The sequence below is a fragment of the Lactuca virosa genome, chromosome 8 (assembly GCF_052849685.1).
Source record: "Lactuca virosa cultivar CGN04683 chromosome 8, Lactuca_virosa_CGN04683_v6, whole genome shotgun sequence".
In the NCBI taxonomy this organism is placed as follows: Eukaryota; Viridiplantae; Streptophyta; class Magnoliopsida; order Asterales; family Asteraceae; genus Lactuca; species Lactuca virosa.
Window position 1 is genome coordinate 194,299,992 of NC_136433.1, and position 26,270 is coordinate 194,326,261.

At 36.6% G+C, this 26,270-nt stretch overlaps 1 long non-coding RNA gene across 2 annotated transcripts; it reads right to left on the reverse strand.

Moving 5' to 3' along the window:
* Positions 1-22,614: 22,614 nt before the first annotated feature.
* LOC145129270 (uncharacterized) lies at positions 22,615-25,722 on the reverse strand. 2 transcript variants are annotated; one of them, XR_013717423.1, is made up of 4 exons: positions 25,352-25,722; positions 23,265-23,365; positions 23,074-23,171; positions 22,615-22,903 (listed from the first exon to the last, which is right to left on the reverse strand). It is a non-coding gene; the product is annotated as an uncharacterized LOC145129270 (long non-coding RNA). The 2 variants fall into 2 exon arrangements; XR_013717422.1 differs by having other exon boundaries at positions 23,047-23,171.
* Positions 25,723-26,270: the final 548 nt, after the last annotated feature.

Consider the following 26,270-nt stretch of genomic DNA (forward strand, 5'->3'; position numbering starts at 1 on the left):
CCTAAATACCTTGGATCTATGTTTTCTCTATTATACCTGCAAACTTGAAGTTTCCAAGGTATTACCCTAAATATCATATAATCATATGTAGGGGTGAGCAAAAACCGCACCGCACCTAAAATTAACTGCAAAAACCGCAACCGATAAAACGCAACCGCAATAAAAACCGATGGTGAGGTTTTCTATTTTTCAAAAACCGCAAATTTGCGGTGCGGTGTGGTTATTAGTCTTCAAAAACCGAAAAAAAACCGCACCGCACCGCATATATTTTATACAAATTTTTTATTAATTATTAATATATTAAATATTAAAAATAAGACAAGTTTCATGGATGAAACAATGATAAAATACTAGAAAACAAAAATGTTGGTTTTTTGTTATGTTCAACTTTGAAAAATGGTGAAATTTGACAATTTTAAGATATTTATTGTTAATTACTATTGATTTGACGTTTTTAAGATATTAGTTATTTGTGATTTAAGTTAATTGTCTTATAACTTATCGTTTTTTTATTATTATAAGTAATATGTTTGAACTCTTAAAACCGTTTGAGCTCTAAACTATGGTTAAAAATCACACAAAATAACTGCACCAAATTCCATGCGGTTAATAACCGCAACACAAAAAAAATAAAACCGCACCGCAAAAATAACCGCACCAAGCGGTTTTGAAAATAGATTAACCGCATTTGCGGTTAGTGGTGAGGTTTTAGCTAATAACCGCACCGAACCGCACCGCGCTCACCCCTAATCATATGTATTTGCATAACAAAACTAGATAGAATACATATCTTTTCTTATAGTTGATTACTTGGAGCTTTAAGAGCCTAGCACCAATAATGTGAATTCCTCAAGTGGAATCACAAATCACCATCAACAACTTGGAATACTTGTGAGATAGAGAGAGTTGCTTCACAAAATCGGCCAAGCTTCTTACACACACACACACTAGTGCCAATTTTATGAGCCAAGGACTCCTTTATATAGTATGCATGATTAGGGTAAACCCTAATACCCATGACTTTCCACATTACTTAGGATCCATGGGTTAAAAGCTCCATGGACTATCCATGGACTTCCATGTAGTCTTAGTGCATCCTAAATAACATTAGCCCATACTATATGAGTCCATATTTAACTAGTCTCTTTTAATCACTAAATTAATTCCAAATTAATTCTTGATCAATACTAATTAAATAATATGATTTCATATTAATATATTAGAACTTATAATATATCATTAAATCATAAATATCCTTTTCTCATAAGTCTATCCATACAAATTGTCCCAGTGAAGTGCAACCCAAATGGACCATGCCGGGTCGGGTCAAGTACATACCAATTATAGTTTTGGACTTAGACAATAATCCAACAGTCTGCCACTTGGATAAGTCTAATAACTATTATTGCAAGTATGACTTCACAACCCGACTAACAATTGTGGCTCTCAAAGTCGCTGTCGAACTCTGAACAAATCAATGACGCGTCCATTAGATAAGGGATCATATATTCCTCCTTTCTACAAGATATCATATGGACTGAGACATGGATTATAATCATTTTCTCTGTTCATTTGTTGTTTCCCGATTTCCGATTTATGACGACCGACTAATTGAACAAATCAAATCAGTCTAGGCTTGACCAATCACTTAGGGGTGTCATCACTAAATCATCGAGGGGCCCACAGATATCGCTTTTATCCCTCCAAGGGTAAAAGGAATGGATAAACTTTGACTCATATGCTTGTACTAACTACTTGTTGAATCATACACAAAGGCACATTTTATAACATCAAGTTACTGATGCGTTTTCGTACAATCAATGAAAAACCGACTCATAGTCAACAATTCATATCTTTAGGTTTGAAGAATATAAGATATTATCGTCTCATGATCACTCGTGATAAAATCCATGAAGTAATTCAAATAAGCGTGGGTTTAATCCAATACTCGAATCTTATTCCAGGAGCACTCATGAATGTTGCAGCAACTTTTGCTATGTCTAAACACCTTAGACATCTTCAAGCCCAATTCATGACAGTATTGATTCATACCTACTTCCAAAGTATGATTGACTGTGGAGAGTTTGAATAAACTTAGTTATTCGGGAAGTCAAAACATGCAAAGTGAAACACAAGAATAATACTAATCCTATATGGCCCCAAAACGTTTGAGAGTAAATAAAACACCTTTTATTTAATCACCATATTGATTACTCATTATTCATTGTATAATGTTTCGAATAATCAACTTTATACTTGAATTATAACAATCGTTATGCCATGTTCCAAGCATGCACACTATGTTTGTCTATGATCCTTTCTTTGTGGAATAGATCAATTGAAAACATTTCAATGATGCTCATTTCACAACTCCAAATTCTTATGATAAATGTAAGAATACCAAATTCTTACCATTTTCGGAAATCTGTTAGATTCTAAACTTATATGCATTGATCCTCTTGTAATGACTATGCACAAAAGTCACAAAGACTTGGCAACAGACATTAAAAAGTATTCCAATGGAGAGCAATTCCATGGAAACGAAGTCTCATATTCAAAGTACATTCCTTTCAACATCCTTCTTGCATTAAGTTTTTCTAATCTTACACCGATTTAATGAACAACTTCCACCTATGGAAACATTTCCATATTCCCATTTTGACTATCACTTCTGACCAAGAGTTGCCTCTTTTCAGAATATGTCAATATGGTCCTTCAAAAATTTACACTATACTTCCAAGTGTCTATGAGCAACCAATCTTTGGTAAGCCTCAGATTGTCCTCGACAATTGCTTAATCATTTTAGTCATATTCAGTTCTGGTCCTTTTCCCTCTTAATGCCCTAGACATTTGGAAAATTCAGAACACATGGAAATATTATAGCATATGTAATCGATCCTATACCCGAAGCATATGGGATACGATTCATAATGTCTCATATAAAAACATGATACTAGACCAGTCTTTTGCTATAATTTTTCTATTTTCCATGTTCTCACAATTCAGACTATGAAGAGGGATGCCGTAATCATAATCGAATTTTAGAAAGCAAATAATGTTCCCATATATAGATTTTCCTTATGTTGAACCATTCCAACATAACATTCATATATATACTTGACTAAATTTTATGTTCTCACAATTCGGAGTATGAAGAGGGATGCCGTAATCATAATCGAATTTTAGAACGCAAATAATGTTCCCATATATATAATTTCCTTATGTTGAACCATTCCAACATAACATTCATATATATACTTGACTAAATTTGATTAAAATCTCAATCTAAGCTTTTAGAATTGGAATGAAGTATAATTTCATCTAATCAAATTTTAGAACGCAAATAATGTTCCCATATATAGAATTTCCTTATGTTGAACCATTCCAACATAACATTCATATATATACTTGACTAAATTTGATTAAAATGTCAATCTAAGCTTTTAGAATTGGAATGAAGTATAATTTCCTCTCCCTTAATTATAGCAAAACAACTTTTCAAACCCTACAACTTTGCAAATTTGAAACTATTGTTTTCTATAATTGATATTGCTAGCACTTAACAAAATAATCATGCTCCCACTAGCTTTGACATGTACCCAGAAATCATTTGGACTTCTAGAAATCAATACTATATTGACTTTCTTACCAAAGTTCAGATTTCTGATACGAGATGCTTTGATAAAGCTTTATCAAAATCATAGACCTTTCCGTAGATAGCTTACCTGTGTGTCTAAACAATTATGAAGAGGGATGCCGTAATCATAATGTTTAGACCTTTTTGCCATTTCTCACAAGTCCATGTTAGTGTGTCGGTTAACCACACACGCTCCACTAACGACTTTGAGAATGCAAATATTACAACTGCTATCTACTTAAAATCTATTTAGTGAAAGCGTTTCCTCACCATCATTTTCATGAATCGGAGAGAAACCTTATGACACTTAGATTTTTATGGTGTATGTGTTCCTATCCATGTAAATTTGTCATAACCATAATCACAAGACAAGGTTAGTGACAAATCCAAACTCATATGAACTGAACTTGTTTAATCTTAATTTCTTGCCTCCTGGCAGCTCAAGGGCCTACCATTGCTTCTAGGTTGTTATGCAAACGATTGAGAACTCATATAACTCACAAGCATAGTCAACTTTTAACTGGAATAGACACATAAATAAGAATATGTCAACACGATAGGTTACAAACCTCAAGTCGTGGGCTAGTGATTAACAATACTCTTTATTAGTTCTTGAAACTATCTCAAGATCTTTTAAGACTCCCACTGACCTCTTGACATATAATATTTTCTTTGTCAAGAACCATTCCTTGACAAAACAAATATTCAATAGTTAGTGCGGATTCTTATCAAGTTAAACACTTCACACAATTGGTCTTAGTTGGTCTTTATTTTATCCAAAACATCACAACTTACCAATTTCAAATGTACCAGAGTAGAAAACATTTTACTCTACATTTCACAAGTGTTTTAAACCTTTTTAAGATTATGTCACTCAAGGCTCAATCTTGGAGTATGATCCTAAGATTTGATTTTGGAATGAAGTATGATTGATCTTTTGATTTAAACATTTCAACAATTCACGATTCCTCTAGCCATAAAAATGCACTAAGATGTCCTTAGAGGATCAATTGTGATATAGTTTCATAATCACTAAGATAATCATAAACCAAGATACTAAAGTACTCTCCCATCTCTTCAGATTGGAGAAACTTTTATCTTTCTTCCTAATTTGATTCTTCTCATTCGTTCTGCCTTGCATTGAAACTTTTCTAATGTTTCAGAATTACACTTAAACTTGTAATCATAACCATATTTACTAAACTTTAGTAAATCATAACGAATAATCTTGTCATTCCTTGTGGTGGACTTGACCAGCGCACAACCAAGTGTACCCAATCCTTTAGTCCTTCACTCGATTCACATTTACATGTGAACAAGGAATTAGTCTTAATTTCCCAAAGATGAAAATTCTCATTCATCATACAATACAAGCTGCATGATTCCAGGTTTCTATCCAACTGAAACTTAGGTGATGAGAATATTTCCTTATTTGGTAAATTATGACACTACCACAAATGAAAGAATCAAATCCATTTTACAATATTGCTATCAATGGAATCATATAAACAACAAATTTCCACTAATGCCATTGTAAGGATACTTAAATTAAATAAAATCAGAACTTTTCTTTTATTTTAAAACTTGCGGAAAAACTTATCCTTACAATGTAAAAACATATGAAAAAACATGTTGTTATCTATTCCTAAGCAATATATCGTAACTCTTAAGCAACAACTCAAAATTCTGATCACCGAACCATGCGATCTAAATCCATATGTTCGCGATCAGAATCAGCTTACTATTTCTTTGAGCTTCCTTACTTTTCCTTGATTCTTCAAAACATCAAAATGTAATTTCATTATATCATGTATTAAGAATCTCCAAACATGAACTTAATAGAGTTAGATAGTGGACTTTACCTGAAGTAGAGTCAAACTTTTTGACTTTACTATCTTTTAGATATCTCACGTAGGCAGGGCAGCTTCGCTTACAATGCCCCTTCTCTTGGCAAAAGAAACATATGGACTCTTTGGAAATGGTACACGAGACTATCTCAGACTTAGCATTTTTCTTTACCATTGGGTCAAACGACTTGACCATGGCCGATCCATTTCCATTGGGAAGAGAAAGCTTTTCTGGACTTCGAATGTTACCGTTGTAAATGTCCATGGAAGTTTGGGAAGTGGACCTTCAAATCAAATTTTCTTTACCAGTGCTCCAAATCATTGCTGATTCAGCAGCAACAAGCAAATATGTAAGATCGATAAGAGTCATGTCGTGATCTGTCATCAGGAAGTGACTAAAGAACGCAGTCAACAGCCAGCTTCCTCGAGACTTCGACACCCAACTCTCCCGGCCTGTGAATGTGTGACTAGATCTCCAAGACCCGAGCACATATAGACTTTACTTGCCAATAGGGATTGAGTAACCTTGAACTTTTCAATTCTTGAAACTTGTGGAATAGGGAGAATAATTGGAAGAGGTGGAGGAAGTGAAGTATGATTTCCAGTCCCATTAATGCACAACAAAGGGATCAATCTTTCACCTTGATTGCCATGTGGGATATCATCTTCACTAGGAAGCTTGTTCCTAAAGATTTGGGAAGACCATAGTTGTCTGAAATAGACATCTATTAGGGAGAATTTCAAGTTAAGTTGATTTAAATCCTTAATATAACACCCAATATGAAATATTAAGGCTAGGATCCAATACAATATTTTATAACTTGGAAGAGGGATGCCGTAATCCAAGCTACAAAATATTTGAAGGTAGGTAAATGACGATTTACCAATTTCCACCATAAAAAACGAAATTGTTCAATAAGTTTTAATCAGATTGAAACTCCTAGATCCTTTGAGATTCATTGAACTATTCAATGGCATGTTTAAATCTCGATTGTGCCCTTCAAGTTTGTGACTGGGATGCTAAGGATCACAAACAAGGAGTGAATAACCATGCAAATTGACTTGGTACACTTAATGTTACAACCACCTAATCAATGTGCCGGTTAACCACACACGCTTCATTGATCTATGATTAACATCAAGCTACCCTTTGCCACACATTGTCAGTCCCAGATTAGTGTGCCAGTTAACCACACACGCTCCACTAACGACTTAACAAGGTGCAAAGTGCAATTTCATGGGTTAGCACCATATTCACATTTTCCTAAGTAACTAAGATTGGGAATTTATAAGTGTTTAGTTACTTAGTATTTATCATTATACTTTTAATGAAGGGAGAATTAATGTCCTGTCCTACCCGTTCGGCTAACGACCCTCCACCAGTCAAGGAAGCGGTGGGTGAGAGTGGACACCCATTAAACTGCCATTTTATAGGCAGTAACCTTATACCCCCTTATAAACTAGCTTCGTGAATGAGGCCTACTAACGGTAAGACTGACTTTATTCTTATACATATATATAAATATTAAACCTATAATATTATAATAGTATAAGGGTTGAATTTTAAACTATTAAAATTCTAAGGGTTGGAATTAAAGTATACATGGAGGGGTAACTTTACAAATTCCAAAACTTGAGGGCAAATTTTGAACAATTCAAAAACTTTTGGAATCTATAACACATGAGTTTAATATGGATTTTATTGGCAAGACTCTTGAAAATCCATAACTTGAGGACAAGTTATGGATGTCATAAAACAATTTATGGGAAAAACTCTTCAAAAACATAACTCATGACTTTTAAAGACTCATTAACAAGAAAGACTTTTGGTTTTCCATAACTTGAGGACAAGTTATGGAATCCATTAAAGGCCATTTAGATCATCTAATAAGCAAACAAACATGTCAAGAAAAACTATGATCTAGATTAAACTCATATGAACAATACAATTCAAATCAAACAATTTTCATGTAATTAGCCTAACCATTAAACTAACACAAAACATGAAACTTTTGACCATTATCTTTTGAATTGGATTAGAATGATCATTACCACATCAAAAACATGTTTATAAGTTCAAAAACAGCTTAGGGTAATGATTCTAGTCCAATTCCAGCCTTAAAAGTCGAAAAGCTGCACTCTTGGCCTCCCACTCGTCGAGTGTATGAACCTACTCGACGAGTAGGATGAATTTACTTATGGACTCGGCGATTCCAGAAAGCCAGTTTTTCGATTTTTTTTAGCAATTGCATCAAGTATAATTGAAAACCAAGCCTAGGCTCTGATACCACTGATAGGTTTTGAGCATTCTAACACTCCTAAGGTGTTCATGCAACCCTAAATACCTTGGATCTATGTTTTCTCTATTATACATGTAAACTTGAAGTTTCCAAGGTATTACCCTAACTAGCATATAATCATATGTATTTGCATAACAAAACTAGATAGAATACATACCTTTTCTTGTAGTTGATTACTTGGAGCTTTAAGAGCCTAGCACAAATAATGTGAATGCCTCAAGTGGAATCACAAATCACCATCAACAACTTGGAAGACTTGAGAGAGAAAGAGAGAGAGAGAGTTGCTTCACAAAATCGGCCAAGCTTCTTACACACACACACTTGTGCCAATTTTATGAGCCAAAGACTCCTTTATATAGTATGCATGATTAGGGTAAACCCTAATACCCATGACTTTCCACATTACTTAGGATCCATGGGTTAAAAGCTCCATGGACTATCCATGGACTTCCATATAGTCTTATCCCATCCTAAATAACATTAGCCCATACTATATGAGTCCATATTTAACTAGTCTCTTTTGATCACTAAATTAATTCCAAATTAATTCTTGATCAATACTAATTAAATAATATGATTTCATATTAATATATTAGAACTTATAATATATTAATAAATCATAAATATCCTTTTCTCATAATTTTATCCATATAAATTGTCCCCGTGAAGTGCAACCCAAATAGACCATGTCGGGTCGGGTCAAGTACATACCAATTATAGTTTTGGACTTAGACACTAATCCAACACATCAAAGGGACTTTTGTGTTGTAGAATTCTAGACGGAAGTCGATTGATGACATAAATCGCTGAGCTAAACGCATCGACCCACAGGGAAGCTGGGGCATGAGAATTAAATAACATAGCCAAATCGGGATCTGTAATGTGTATGTGCTTGCGTTCGGCCCTGCCGTTTTGTTGCGGTGTATAGGGACACGATACACGATGGCGAGTACCATTACTGGATAAAATTTCTCCAACACAATGATTTAAAAAATCAGTACCTCCCTCGCTTTGGAAAATTTTAACCTGTTAGAAAAATGGGATATAGATAAACTTGGATCAGTGAGAGTTGTGAAACACTTTCAGATCAAAGCATTTCGAGGGTACACTCAAAATCTCTAATCGGATGAAACTCACTGTTTTTTCTAGAATGGAGAATGAAGAAGATGTTATGAATTCTGTACCCAAAATGAATCCGAAATTGATCATATAACAGAAACTAACTTCATGTCTTAAAACTGCCATATGGTAGTTACAGTAAAACAACTTCCTGTCCAAAAACGGTCATATTACCTGTCACAAACTAACAAAAAACCGGCTCTGCCCCTTGGACCCCGCTCCAAGGGGCGCTGCCCCCAGACCCCGTCAGGTCAGAGGCTTCGCCCCTAAATAGCAGTATACTTTCAATAATGACAAAATCAAACAAATGTGCACTCCGCACCATACTAATTTGTTCGATAATTGTCAAAGTGACATTGATCAACAAATTAATACCATTACACTTAAATAATATTAGTGATATAAAATCACCAACAAACCTCCCCCATTTAAGTGTAATCTTGATTAACTTAAAATAAAATCATAACAACAACAAAGTTATTCATAAATGAAATATTGTGACGGTTGAATTTAACATTAGTATATTATTCATTCCAAATATTCGAATATCAGGGTGTCACAAAGGATTGAACCCTTTCTATTCTAAGTGAATACATGAAGATAATATACACAACATTTTTCATTCTCAAATTTCTAACTTGACACTATATTTTACTAGCTTGTGTCCCATCCTTCAATAAGCATATCAAAGCCAAGTCCCAACTTCTTGAAGCAGCTAAAATTCATGCTTATATAGGTAGTTCTTTAGTTCTTGCACCTGCAAATGCAATTTTTCAAAGAACTATTAAGAAATAAAATTTCAACCTCCTTAACTTGAAGTACTGAACACATACCTTGGGATGATAATAAAAATGTGTTCCAATCTTCAAATATCAAGCTTTCCACATTAAATTCAACATCTAATACTACATTAGATGGGAATTAGGTATCTCAATATAAAATATTTTAAGTGGACTTGAAACCCATCCCTACAGCCGCCTTGTGCACAATATCTCTTGCTAACCCATTGGTTAGATGAGTGGCTAAATTCAACTGAGTTCTTACAAACTCCACAGATATCACACCGGTCATGATGAGCTCACGAATCATGCTATGTCTAACACCTAAATGTCTAGAGTTCCCATTATACAATTGACTATAAGCCTTATCCAAGGTTGCATCACTATCTTACCTGATAGAAATAGTAGATATCGGTTTTGGCCAGAGTGGAATTTCATAAATCAAATCCCTTTGCCACTCATCTTCTTTACCAGCAGCAGACAATGCAACAAACTCAGATTCCATGGTTGAGTTCGTAATACAAGTCTGTTTTTTGGATGCCCAAGAAATGACACCTCCTCCAAAAAGAAACACCCAACCACTTGTAGAGGAGTGATCCTCTAAGTTGTTAATCCAGTTGACATCAGAATAACCTTCCAAAACAGAAGGATATCCACTATAAGTTAAACCATAATTTATGGTCCCTTTCAAATACTTGAATACTCTACTCACAGCTTGCCAATGATGTGAACTAGGATTACTAGTATATCTACTAAGCCTTCCAACATCATATGCTATAATATCAAGCCTAATACTAATCATGGCATACATTAGACAACCAATAGCCCTTGAGTATTCTAGTTGAGACACTGGAGATCCTTTATTAGGTAGAAGCTTAAGACTTGGATCTATAGGAGTGCTAACAGGAGAACAATTCTCAAAATTAAACTTTTTCAATATCTTCTCAATGTAATGAGATTGAGAAATTGAAATCCCATTGTTTCCTTGTTTAATTCTTATACCAAGAATTACCCCAGCCTCCCCCAGGTCTTTCATTTCAAAACTAGATGATAAGAATTTCTTGGTTTTATCAACTTCTTCTAAATCAGTACCAAAAATCAACATATCATCTACATATAGACAAATCATAACTCCTTTACCAGAAGTATCAAATTTGCTATATACACACTTGTCAGCTTGGTTTAATGCAAAACCATTAGACAAGACAACATCATCAAATTTTTGATGCCATTGTTTTGGTGCTTGTTTCAAACCATATAATGATTTCTTCAACTTGCACACTTTGTGTTCATTTCCAGGCATCACAAACCCTTAAGGTTGTTTCATGTATATTTCCTCATCTAAGTCACCATTCAAGAATGTAGTTTTCACATCCATTCGGTAAATCACAAGATTACGTATAGCTGTAAGAGCTAATAGTAATCTAATAGTGAAAATTTTGGAGCATAAATATCAAAGAAATAAATGCCTTCCTTTTGTCTAAAGCCTTGGTGAACTAATCTGGATTTATATTTATCAATTGTGCCATCCACCTTCATTTTCCTTTTGAGGATCCATTTACAACCTAATGCCTTGCAACCAGGAGGTAAATCAGACAATACCCAAGTATTTTTATGCATTATAGAATCAATTTCATCATGAATTGCCTCTTACCAGAAATGAACATCCCTAGAAGCCAAAGCTTCACTAAAAGTCTTTGGATCCTCCTCAATATTAAAACAATATTGATGTTGAGACACAGTCTCATCCCTTATTTCTTCAAATAAATATAGTTGAAAATCAGATCCAAAAGATTTAGCTTTTCTAGCTCTAGTACTCTTTCTAAGTTCAGGCACAGAACTTGTACCACCAGAAGCATCTTCAGCTTGAGTTGTGTTCTTGCTGAAAGACTATTGAATCATGTCCCTTGGTCTAGGTATAGATGTAAATCTTTCTTCATAAAAGACAACATCTCTTGAGTCTATAGAAATGTTCACATACACAGAGTCATTAGATTCTAAAACATAGAATCTATAAGCTTTGGAAAACTCAACATATCCAATAAAGATACAATCTATACCTCTTTCACCCAATGATTTCCTTTTGGGTTCAGCGAGCCTCACAACTGCTCGACAACCTCAAACTTTGAGATAAGTAAAATTTGGTACCTTTTTACACCAAAGTTCATAGGGAGTATTTGTTGGATTTGGTGTCTAAGCCCATAACTATAACTGGGATGTACTTGACCCGATTGTAACATGGTCCTTTTGGATTGCCTTCTCCAGTGCAATTTGATAGGATAGACTTTTGAGAATAAAGTTATTTATGATTTATTAATATATTAAAAGTATAATATATTAATATGAAATCATATTATTTAATTAGTATTGATCAAGAATTAATTTGGAATTAGTTTTGTGATCAAAAGAGACTAATTAAATATACGGGGATTGATTGTGTAAATCAATGATTCTTATAGTGTGCGCTAATGATCCATGGTTATTTTGGTGGGCTAAACCAACATGGATAGTCCATGGAGGTTAACCCATGGAGCCTAAGTAATATGAAAGGTCATTAGGGTTTACAAGGTGTAACCCTAACATTTGCTACACTATAAAAGCACACCCTCATGACCAAAATCGGTTGCCACAACATTCTTGGAGAATGATATTGATTTTGTGCAAGTAACTTATTATCTCAAGCCTCCTCTTGCATAATTGTGTTTGCGAACCATTAGAGGCATCACACTTGGGGTTCTCAAGCTTTCAAAGGTCAAGAACTACAAGTCCTTCTAAGAGGTAAGTTATCTAACTAGTTGTATTGTTCATTTGACAATTTGTATGCTAGTTAGGATATATGCTTTGGAAAATTGAAAATATGCATGTATAATTAGAGAAAACATAGATCCAAAGCATTTAGGGTTGCATGTGCACCATAGGAGTGTTATAGTGCTCAAAACCCAACAATGGTATTAGAGTCTAGGATTGTTTTCTATTATATTTGATGCTTGCTAATTTTTCAAATGCTGAAAAAGTCAATTTTCTGGCCTCTGACTGGTGAACTCGCCGAGTCCATGAACTGACTCGACGAGTCCACTCAGTAACAGAGCAACTCGACGAGTCAGTTCATGCACTCGACGAATTGCAGTCTCTATTTGCATAATTTCGGGTTTCTTGGTCTGGATTTGATTAGGAACACTACCACAAACTGTTTTGGATCATTAAAATGTTTTTTTTTCTGATTTGGTCGTGCTTGTACTCATCCAACCACAAGATAATTGTCAAAGTTTTGATAAAATTGTTGTTTTATGTGATAAACAAAGTTGCTTGTAAATTGTTGACTTGGAATTATCTTGTTTATGAGTTTAGTTAGATCAATCATGAATTATGTGATATTTTAGTTGGAAAATTGATCTAAATGAATTTTAATGACATCCATAACTTGTCCTCAAGTTATGGAAAATGAAAGGTCTCATCTTTAAAATTGCATTAAACTCATAAGTTATGAATACCAAGAGTTTTGAAAAAGTTTCAAAACTTGCCCTCAAGTTTTGGAATTTGTAAAGTCTCACTAATGTAACTTTAATTCCAAACTCGAGAGTTTTAAAAGTTAAAATTCAACCCTTATACTTTATAATATTATAAGTTTAATTATATATATATATATATATATATATATATATATATATATATATATATAAGACAAGTCAGTCTTACCGTTAGTAGGCCTCATTCACGAAGCCGGTCTGTAAGGGGGGGGGGGGGTATAAGGTTACTGCCTATAAAATGGTAGTTTAATGGGTGTCCACTCTCACCCACCGCTTCCTTGACTGGTGGAGGGTCATTAGCCGAACGGGTAGGATAGGACATTAATTTTCGTTAAAAGTATAATGATAAATATAAAGTAACTAAACTTTTATTAAATTCCCAATCTTAGTTACTTTAGTAAAATGTGAAAATGGTGCTAATCCATGAAATTACACTTTGCACCTTGTTAAGTCGTTAGTGGAGCGTGTGTGGTTAACCGACACACTAATCTGGGACCGACAATGTGTGGCAAAGGGTAACTTGATGTTAATCATAGATCAATGGAGCGTGTGTGGTTAAACGGCACATTGATTAGGTGATTTGTAACATTGAGTGTACCAAGTTAATTTGCATGGTTATTCACACCTTGTTTGTGATCCTCGGCATCCCAGTCACAAAATTGAAGGGCACAATCGAGATTTAAACATGCCATTGAAAAGTTCAATGAATCTCAAAGGATCTAGGAATTTCAATCCAACTAAAACTTAATAATCTATTTCGTTTTCATGGTGGAAATTGGTAAATTGTCATTTACCTACCTTCAAATATTTTACAATTGGATTACGGCATCCCTTTTCTCAATTGTAGAATATTGTGTTGGGTCCTCGCCTTAATATTTCATTTGGGTGTAATATTAAGGATTATCATCTAATCTAAACTTTGTTCTTCTTCTTTCAGATGTCAATCCCCAACAATGCTTCCAACCCAATCCCTTCAGGCTCTTTCTCCCTCATGAATCTATGTGGGAGGGTCATTTTCTATGGCTCGAACTTCAATGAATGGATTCGAAACATCTGTATGGCTATTCGCTATGAGGACAAATAATATGTCCTAGATAAAGAGCTTAAGGAGATTGATGTCACCAGTGCTACTCCCGAACAAATCGCTGAACATACTACTCAGAGGGATGCGACAAAGGTGTCGTGTCTAACGTTTGCTACCATGACTGCTGAGCTGCAGAAGTCCTATGAGGACTACTATCCTTTTGAAATGTATCAAGATTTGATGGAAAGATACCATCTAAGTGCACGACAGGAGAGGTATGAGATCATTGCCTCCATGATCACAACCAAAATGAAGGATGGTGAACCCATCACGACCCACTTGCAAAAGATGCTGGGATTTGTGGACCGATTGCTTAAATTGAATATCAATTTTGATGAAGAGTTGGCCATAGATATTATTCTACACTCTTTACCTTCTTGTTATGATCAGTTTCGCATGACTTATCATATGAACAAGGAGGAGGTTACTCATAGAAAGCCTCAAGGCCTTCTAAGAACTGTAGAAAGCAACTTGAAAGGCAAGTCGGTTGTGTCTACTCCTACAACTACTTTTGCCCCTGTTCTGGCAATTGGACATGGGAAGGGAAAGAAGAGGAAGGCTCCCTCCAAGAGCCGCAAGGGAAAGTTTCTTGATGGATCTTCTTCAAGTGGGACCAAAGTTGGTTCTGCTAATCCCTCTTCCAATCTGAAGGATGCAGAGTGCTTCCACTGTCATGAAAAAGGGCACTGGAAACGAAGCTTCCCCAAATACTTGCAGGACATAAAGGATGGCAAGATCAAGCCCTCCTTTGCAGGTATTTACACTATTCAATCTAATAACTCATCACATGCTAATTCTTGGGTCCTTGATACAGGTTGTGGTATTCACATTTGTTCTGATTCGTAGGGACTAAAAAGAAGTAGGGATGTGGAGCACGGGAAGATAAACTTAATCATGGGAAATAGGAAAGTGTCGTTTGTGACCAAGATTGGAGTTTATTCTTTATTGCTTAGTAATGGTTTAAATTTAGATTTGAATAATTTTTGTTACTCGGCCGATATGGCGATAAATATTATTTCCTTTCACAGTTTGTATAAACAAGGTTTTACCTTTTCTTTTAATAATGAAAATGGTGGTATTTATGCTTATTGTAATGGTGTTTTTTATTTTGAAGCATTACCTTGCAATGGTATATATGAAACTGTGATGGTTGTAGATAACTTAGGAAACAATGTGTTGAATATTGATTCGTCCAATGATTTGGACAAGGCATGCTTGTGGCATTGTCGTGTTGGACATGTCAACAAGAAGCACATAGCCCAACTCCAAAAGGATCGAGTCTTGGATTCGTTCGACTTGAAGTCGGATGACACTTGCGAATCTTGTTTACTTGGAAAGATGACCAAGTCACCCTTTACTGGCACTTGTGAAATGGGTGAAGGTCTGTTGGATCTCTTACACACTGATGTGTGTGGACCATTCAGAATTGCCACAAGGGATGATAACCGCTTCTATGTGACTTTTACTGATGATTATAGTAGATATGGGTATATTTGTTTAATCAAGCATAAGTCGGAAACTTTTGAAATGTTCAAGGAGTTTAAGCAAGAAGTGGAGAATCAATTGGGCAGGAAGATAAAGATGCTGCGATCCGATCGAGGAGGAGAGTATCTTAGTATCGAGTTCCTAGACTATCTTAAGGAATGTGGAATTGTTTCACAATTGACGCCACCAAGGACATCACAACTTAATGGTGTGGCTGAAAGGCACAATCGAACCTTGCTACACGTGGTTCGTTCCATGATGAGTCAAACTTCGTTACCTATCTCATTCTGGGGGTATGCCTTAGAGACTGCCGCCCATATCCTTAATCTAGTCTCTACCAAAAAGGTTTCCAAAACACCTTACGAGATGTGGACATGGAAAGTTCCCACATTAGACCACATCAAAGTTTGGGGTTACGAGGCTTTTGTGAGAAAAGAAACTCACGACAAGCTCGAACCTCGGAGTGAGCGATGTATTTTCATCGGCTACCTACAAAAGTCCTTTGGATATCTCTTCTATAGACCGAGTGATAATGTTGTCTTCGTTGCGAGGATATGAGTCTTTCGTGAGAGAGAACTCATATGACAAGGGGACAGTGGGAGGCAAATTGACCTTGAAGAGCTTCAAGAGTCAAACGGTGAAGGAACCTCAAACACTAGCGCTCAACCTGAGGAGGAAACTCCAGTTGAACCAATTGACGAGTCCTTACCTCTGAGGCGTTCCAGTAGAGTTAGAAATACACCTGAGTTTTATGGTTTCCATATTACTGCTGAAGGTGATACATTTATCAGTAATAGCACACTGGTAAATTTGGATGAACCTAATAACTACAAGGAATCCATGGCAGGCCCTGAGTCTGCAAAATGGAAAGTGGCTATGGACAGCGAGATTCAATCCAAGTATGACAATCAAGTTTGGAACTTGGTTGACAATGTACCGGGTCGTAAGACAGTCGGGTGTAAATGGATATTCAAGAAGAAGACCGGAATGGATGGGAAAGTATACACATATAAAGCGCGACTGGTTGCGAAGGGCTTTACTCAAACTCCGAGAGTTGACTATGATGAGACCTTCTCACCAGTAGCGAAGATTAAATCTATAAGGGTTATGTTGGCCATAACTGCATTTCATGATTATGAAATATGGAAAATGGATGTCAAAACCGCTTTCCTTAATGGAAAGTTGGTTGAAGATGTTTACATGAGTCAGCCAAAGGGTTTTGTCAATGCAAAGTACCCTAATAGAGTGTGTAAGCTTGAGAAATCCATTTATAGATTGAAACAAGCATCTCACAGATGGAATCTTTGTTTTGATGAGAAAGTCAAAGAGTTTGGATTTTCGAGAAGAGAGGATGAGTCTTGTGTATATGTCAAAGCTAGTGGGAGTATAGTGAGCTTTCTGGTATTGTATGTAGATGACATACTGCTCATAGGAAACGACATCCCAACCTTGCAGGAGGCTAAGTCCTGGCTTGGGAAGTGTTTCGCTATGAAGGACCTCGGAGAAGCTGCCTATATTCTTGGGATAAGGATATTGATAGACAGGAGTAAGAGACTAATTGGACTTAGTCAAAGTACCTACTTGGATAAGGTGTTGAAAACATTCAACATGCAGGATTCCAAGAAAGGTGACTTACCGACGCAGAGCAATACCAAACTGAGTAAGACTCAGAGTCTGAGTACAGAGGCTGAGATAGCAGAGATGAGTCACATACCATATGCTTCCGCAGTTGGGTCGATCATGTATGCTATGACTTGTACTCGCCCTGATGTGGCCTTTGCTTTGAGCATGGTCAGCAGATATCAAGGGAATCCTGGTAAAGCTCATTGGACTGTAGTTAAGAACATTCTTAAGTACCTGCGGAGGACTAAGGATTGGGTCCTTACCCTCGGTGGGAGTGATGACTTGAGAGTGACAGGGTATAGTGACACCAGCTTTCAAACCGACAGAGATAATTTCCGCTCTCAGTCGGCCTGGGTGTTTACCCTGAATGGAGGAGCAGTAACATGGAAAAGTTCCAAGAAGGAGACTGTAGCTTATTCAACGTGTGAATTAGAGTACATAGCAGCAAGCGAAGCGGCGAAGGAGGTGATATGGTTGAAAAACTTCATCGGAGACCTTGGAGTCATTCCATCCATAAAGGAGCCTGTCAAAATTTTCTGCGATAATGAAGGGGCGGTTGCCTTAACCAAGGAACCGAGAGATCATGGTAGATCCAGGCATATCGACAGAAAGTACCACTTCATAAGACATCAAGTAGAAGAAGGACACCTCGTGGTGAAGAGGATATCGTCAGAAGACAACCCAGCAGATCCCTTTACAAAGGGACTGACTAGGGTTAAGCACTTGCAGCATGCAAGGGGCGTTGGGCTAACGGACGAAATTAGTTTTAGTAATTAGATAAATCGAAACTTGTAATAGCTAAATTGTAATTGACATTTGATGATTAAATAAAAGGAGTTTTATTTATAAGTAAAGTTACCGTCTTGTGTCAATTATTTACTATTGTTTCACTTTGCATGTTTTGACTTCCAGAATAATAAGAATTGTTCAAACTATCCACAGTCGATCATACGTTGGAAGTAAGTATGAAAGAAGACTGTCATTAGTTGGCTTGTAGATTGTCTAAGGAGTTAGACATAGCAAAAGTTTGCTACACCATTCATGACTGCTCCTGAATAAGATTTGAGTATTGGATTCAACCCGCGCTCACCTGAATTACTTCATGGAATTTATCACGAGTAATTGTGAGACGATAATATCATATAATCTTCAAACCAAGATATATGAGTTGTTGACTACGAGTTGGTTGTGCATTGATGGCATGAAAACGCATCAGTAATTTGATGTTATAAAACGTGTCGTTGTGCATGATTTGATGAGTAGTTAGTACAAGCATATAATGTCGAAGTTTATCCGTTCCTTTTATCCTAAGAGGATTAAAAGCGATATATTAGGCCCCTCAATGATTCTCTTTTGACTATGTGTCGGGCCCGGTCAGAACTAAATTGATGTGTTCAGTTATGTTCTATGTCAGACAAATCGGAAATCGGGAAACAAATTGCACGACAATAAGTATGACTATGTTCCCTGTATTTGTCCGCATAGATATTTTGAGAACAGAGGAGTATATGATCCCTTATCTGAAGGACGCGTCACTGACTATATCAGAGTTCGACAACGGCTTTTTAAAGCTTACGATTGTTAAGTCGGATCCTGAAGTCGCATTGGCAGCTATAATTATTAGACTTATCCAAGTGGGAGACTGTTGGATTTGGTGTATAAGCCCATAACTATAACTGGGATGTACTTGACCCGATTGTAGCATGGTCCTTTTGGGTTGACTTCACCAGTGCAATTTGATAGTATGGACTTTTGAGAATAAGGTTGTTTATGATTTATTAATATATTACAAGTATAATATATTAATATGAAATTATATTATTTATTAGTATTGATCAAAAATTAATTTGGAATTAATTTTGTGATCAAAAGAGACTAATTAAATATATGGGGATTGATTGTGTAAATCAATTATTCTTATAGTGTGGGCTAATGATCTATGGTTATTTGGGTGGGCTAAGCCAACATTTATATTCCATGGAGGTTAACCCATGGAGCCTAAGTAATATGAAAGGTCATTAGGGTTTACAAGGTGTAACCCTAGCATTTGCTACACTACAAAAGCACACCCTCATGACCAAAATCGGTTGCTACAACATTCTTGGAGAGTGATATTGATTTTGTTCAAGTAACTTATTCTCTCAAGCCTCCTCTTTCATATTGGTGTTTGTGAACCATTAGAGGCATCACACTTGGGGTGCTCAAGCTTTCAAAGGTCAAGAACTACAAGTCCTTTTAAGAGGTAAGTTATCTAACTAGTTGTATTGTTCATTTGACAATTTGTATGCTAGTTAGGATATATGCTTTGGAAAATTGAAAATATGCATGTATAATTAGAGAAAACATAGATCCAAAGCATTTAGGGTTGCATGTGCACGATAGGAGTGTTATAGTGCTCAAAACCCAAAAGTATTCTTACTCCTTTTGTGTGGAGTTTTATTCAAAATATAACATGCAGTTAACGTAGCCTCACCCTAGAAACCTTCATTAAACCTGAATAGGACAACATGGAATTAACCATTTCTTTTAAAGTCATATTTTTCCTTTTAGCTACACCATGTTGTTCTGGTGTATAAGGAGTCGTGGTTTGATGTATTATTCCAGTTGATTCAAAATAAACCGGATCATAATACTCACCACCTCTATCAGTACGTAAAACTTTTTTTAATTCATTTTTATGAATTGCAACCTCTTGTTTATAAATCTTAAATTTATCAAGAGCTTCATCTTTGGAATGTAGCAAATAGACATAACAATATCTAGATGCATCATCAAACAACATACTTTTTTTCCAAGGGATGATGTTGCATGGAAATCACATAAATCACTATGTATAAGTTCCAACACCTTGCTTTCCCTAACAACATCTTTGAAAGGTTGTCTTGTAATTTTAGTTAACATGCATGTTTTACATTTTTCATTATTTTGCAAATCAAAAGTAGGAATTAAACTCATTTTAGACATGTCTTTTAATCTCTTGTAATGAATGTGTCCTAGTCTAGCATGCCATAATTTAAATTTATTAAAATTATTGCTAGTACTAGTAGAAGTCATGCAAACAGAATTTTCAATAAAAGGATAATTAATATTATGTCTAATCATTCCACTGCATACATATCCAAATCCCATAAAAGAACCATGTCTTGACAAGATATACTTGTCACTTTCTAATACTTGTTTGTAACCACAATTATTTAAAACAATTTCAGACACAAGATTCTTTCGAATCCTTGGTACATATAAAACATTGTTCAGACATAAACACTTTCTAGAAGTAAAGTAAAGTAAAACAGATCCTAAACCCTTGATTGGTTCAGTTGCAACATTTCCCATTTTCACCACAGATCCATCTTCAATTGGTTGGCATTCCTTGAACCAGCGAAGATCTTTACATATATGGCTTGTTGCTCCCGAAGCAACCCACCATGCAACATCATTATCCTGCACATAAAATGCTTTAGAAATCATAGAAATATAATTCTAAACATATTTAGAAGTCTGCATGGAAATAGAAATGTGACCTTGTTGCCTTTCTAGATCCTTGGATCCACTTGGTCCAACACCATCCTTGTTCACTTTACGAAGACGACAATATTTCTTGAAGTGAAACGGTTTGTTACAATTCCAACAAACTAACTTAGCATTCTTGTTGGAAGACTTGTCATCCTTTCCTTTGAACTTCCTTTTTCCATTAGACTTCTTGGGATTCTTTGAACTTTCTCCTTCCACCATGTTCACAGAAGAGGAAACAACTTGGTTCTTGCCTTTAGGATTATAATCATGTTCTTGAGTCCTTAAGGACTCTTCAATCCGCAAATGGCAAAGTTGAATAAAAGTCAATTCCTCTTTGTTATGTTTCAGATTGTGTTTAAAATCCTTCCAGGAAGGGGGCAGTTTGTCAATGATCACAACCACAAAAATGGCTTCATCCATTTTCAGATTGTGTTGAGCAAACTGTCCCAGAATCCTTAACATTTCATGGCATTGTTCCATAACAGGCTTAGAGTCAATCATCTTGTAACCTATAAAGTTACTAACGAGAAACTTCTTGCTAGAAGCATCTTCAACTATGTACTTGGACTCAAGAGAATCCCACAGTTCTTTTGCAGATTCAAAATTTTGATAGATATAAAACAAATAATCAGACATACCATTACGAATATGACCACGACATATGTAATCATCATTTTCCCACTTTGATCTCCTTCTTGTTGCCTCCAAAGGTTCATCTTCAACAGATTCTAGTAAGACTGGCATGGGTGTAATTAGAACATACACCACTTTCAGAGTGGTAAGGAGAAAGTGCATCTTCTTCTGCCATCTACGAAATTCTTGTCCATCAAACTTGTTCAATTTGTTAAACTTGATTGTCATATCCTTCACAAAATCACCACTTGCCATTATAACAGAATACTTTAATATTTGTTAGAAAAACGGTATATAAATAAACTTGGATCAGTGAGACTTGTGAAATACTTTCAGATTAAAGCATTTCGAGGGTACACTCAAAATCTCTAATCGAATGAAACTCACTGTTTTTTTTAGAATGGAGAATGAAGAAGATGTTATGAAATCTGTACCCAAAATGAATCTGAAATTGATCATATAACAGAAACTAACTTCCTGTCTTAAAATTGCCATATGGTAGTTACATGAAAACAACTTCCTGTCTAAAAATTGTCATATTACCTATCACAAACTAACATAAAACCGGGTCTATAAATGGATCACAAAACTGGGTGTTTTACAAAATATACGAAATTCTGAGACAGAAAACCGGGTCTATAAATGGATCTTAAAACTCCCAGCCAGGGGCTCTGCCCCTTGGACCCCGTTCCCAGGGGCATCAGGGCTTCACCCCTAAATAACAGTATACTTTCCACAATGACAAAATCAAACAAAGGTGCACTTCGCACCATACTAATTTGTTCGATAATTGTCAAAGTGACATTGATCAACAAATTAAGCCCATTAAACTTAAATAATATTAGTGATATAAAATTACCAACATAACCTTGCAGGAAAACTGAGTTTGAACAAATGTGAGAAAAGTCCTCAAGATTGTAGAAAATTATGATTTGCGTTTGAGATGATAAAACTAGGTGAATCGCGAATGATCATCCACAAAAATGAAATAATAAAGGAAACCATCAGTGGACAAGATATGTGCGGGACCCCATAGATCACAATGTATTAAATCTAAAACATGCATAGATTGTTTAAAGTTTTCATTAAAAGGCAAACGTTTTCTCTTGGAGAGCTGACAAAAAGTGCAAATATCCGGTCTTGGTAAAACAGATGTAACTTATAAGGAACCAAATTTATTCAAAAAACATGAGAGTATCAGATGCGACACGCCCTAATCTACTATGCCAAGTTACAAAGGAAGCACAGTTCCGTTTATTTTTCAAAGCTGCCAAAAATGCTCGTTGACCCCGCTCAAGAATATAAAGCCCATTATCACATTTTTCCTTTTGCCAGGATCTCCTTGGTGCTACGATTCTGAATAGATGAGTATGTGTTAGACAAAAGAACATCTACTTTAGAATCAATCGTTAGTTTGCTAATAGAAAGAAGATTCTTTGTGAGATGGGGTACCACAAGTACATCCAGTAGTTCAATATTATTGGGTAAAGTAGATTTACCAATATGTGTGACGGGTAAAAAATTACCATTGGCCAAAACCAACTGTTCTTTTCCAGTGAAGGTAGAGGAAGAATCAAGGTTGACAAGTGAGTTGGTCATATGAGCGGAGGCACCCTGTAACGTCCTATTTTCATAACAAAAAATTTTCATTTTTATTAAAGTGAAAACTTTCCAATTTATAAATCCATTATTAAGAAAACTGTTTATTCCAAATTACATTTGTTTAAAATCAGAGTTTTATAGAAAATGCGGAATCCTCAATGCTGCTGATGCGTGTGTACTATCCCGCCTTCGCCTTCCCATAGACACTAATGATACCTGAAACAATAAACAACTAAATAAGCATAAAGCTTAGCGAGTTTCCCCCAAAATACCACCATATAAACTGATCACATATACAATCAAACATGTCGGGTCTAGTCAACCATCGGGTTGGAATACCCCAGGCCCAGTCAACCTTTGGGTCCAGTCATCCTCGGGATGGAATACCCTAGATGGGAATGCCAATATACAACAGGCCCAATCAGCCATCGGGCTGGAATACACTGAGTTCGTTGGCCTACCGCCTCAACCTTACCGCTCTCCGCGAGCCTTCGTGCCTACGACTTACAGCCGGTCCGCACCGGGTATCTTGGCCTACCGCACAAAGTAGGACTGCCTCAACCCAAACCAAACACAATATGTTGACATATAAAAAATCATGATCAAGTAGGCACATAACATATGCAAACAACAATCATACAACTCCCTATTGCCTACTAATCCTCTCACAGCATACAGTCTCGCTACCAGCTAACCCCCATAGAATGCGTAACCATATGTAACCAGATGTGTGATAGCCACCTGAACATATGATCCTAATCTAGAGCCACTACCAAACAAGGAACATGCAAGAGAGCCTAGACCAAGAGTTCTCAGACTATCCTACATGACCACCAACAGTACCAAATGGAACTTCATAGATGATAACCAGCAAGCACATATAACATACAATTCTACAGATTATTACCATGAAGCAACGTACTCAATAGTAGGAGACAGATCTAACAAATCACTACATCATAGCAGCATACTCGATACCAGAACACAAATCTAACAAATCACAGCAGCATAGCAGGATACTCGATACTAGAACACAGATCTAACAGACCACTACATCATAGCAACATACTCAATGTCAACAATCCGAGGAATGCATGGCAGTATATACTCAGAGGTGAGATAGTCACCCGGACAGTTGATCCCACTCTAGAACCACAACCAAACGAGGAACATGTAAGAGAGCTTGGATAAAGAGTCCTCAGTCTATCCTACAGGACCATATACAGTCCGTAAGGTATCCCTCTACTAACAGATAACCAAAACTAGTGGGCCGACATTGGTGCCTTCGACCCAAGGTTATAGTGAGGCGAAACTCCCCTCAATATGCGCGTAGATATCCACTATAGCAATGAAGGGCTCTACCAGCTTCAACTCACTTCCAATCACCCACATAGAAGATACTTGAGTCAATACTCGATCACATGTTATAGTCACTTGCAACAGTGACTAACCCACATGTAATGACGATTAGGGTTTCACATAAAATGACGATTAGGGTTAAGTAAGAACACTTAACCCATTAAGGACTTCATTCATTAATTTCAATATTGCATTAATTTAATTGTAGGGTATTATTAAGTATTATTTAAAGTTTAATTAACAGTTTTAACGCGTGTCCCGACCAACTCCAAAATTAGAGTTTTCTTGACATTAGGGGTTTCTAAACCCTAATTAGGGGTTCGAACCCAAACGCGTGCCACTCAGTCTAACGTTAGATGTTTAGGTAATTTATTGTCTAATAAGTCAGGCACCACCCACTGCCACCTCGGGTAGTGGTGGTCGGAGGCGGCAGCCACCTACACACGACGGCGGTTTCGAGTGATAAATTCAACAACCAAGAACACATAAAAGTTCCTACATTATTTACACACACACACACACTAGCACCAAAAGAATACAAAATGTCCAATACAACCACCAAGATGGTGGCAGACGGCGGCAACAGGTGGCAGCCACCACCTCATGGCAGTGGTGGGAGTTTTCTTCGGTTTTCTGGCCAAGAAACACACACACGCCGATGTACACTGCAACACATACACCCACATGTAGAATCACACACAACGCCGCCACTCACTCACGGTGGCATGTGACTGCCGAAAGAATGCTGGCGACGGGACAGCTGCCGGAGCGGCGACAACGACGGGTGCGAAGTAGCTACGACAGAAACAAAGAGGGAGGAAGGGTAGCGAGTTGCACCATTACCGGATGAAGACAATAGCGGATGCAACCACGATCTTTCGATTGCCCACAAATATGGCGTCCACATGTCAATATTCACCTTCGTTGGTAGCAACAGAGGCGGCCACGACTTTGTATTTCCCGATCTCCCCCACTAGCATGATCTCGGCTCGCAGATCTCGCCTTCGTCGTTAGCAAAATCAGCAACAATGGTGGTGTTCAATTGCTTACGATTTCGCCGCCAGCAAGGGTCCGCCAGTGGTCTCGGTTGATTGGAAAAGCAAGATAATCGGGTGGTGGCGGCTGGAGTATACCGTGTGGCGGCTGCTCTTTATGAAAGATAAGTTTAGGGTTTCGGTTCCATGAAAGAAAACGAGGGGAGGGGGAGCTATGTTTAAATCCCGTCTTCCTCCAAACTTAAATCCATCTTAACAGTTTAGCCCCTGCCATCAAAATCCATTTCAATTTAAATATGATATTTACCAAACAACCCTTGCTTCCTAAAATCTTTTCAACACAAGTCCATATGTTACCAATTAACCCCAGAAATCATAAATTATAAACTTCTAAACCCCCATGGCGAACATCCCGATAAATTACAATTTATGGCCAGAATAAAAATATAAGAATACATCTTGGGATTTTAGGGTTTGCTATTTATTTTATTTAATTTAATTTAATTTAATTTTATTTTATATGAAATGTTACAATTCTCCCCCACTTAAATTAGATTCGTCCTCGAAATCAGTTCTCGCTTATACTACATGAAGCACTCCCCCACAACAACTAGAATGAACGAAAATCCGCGGAATCGATCGGTCCCAGGGTTCTCGGACAATAGCTGACATGCTAATCCGGCACCAAGGGCGTCACCACAATAAGACTAATTGATCACATACTATACTAGACCACACTCCTGCTCAGCTCCGACATCCCAACTAAG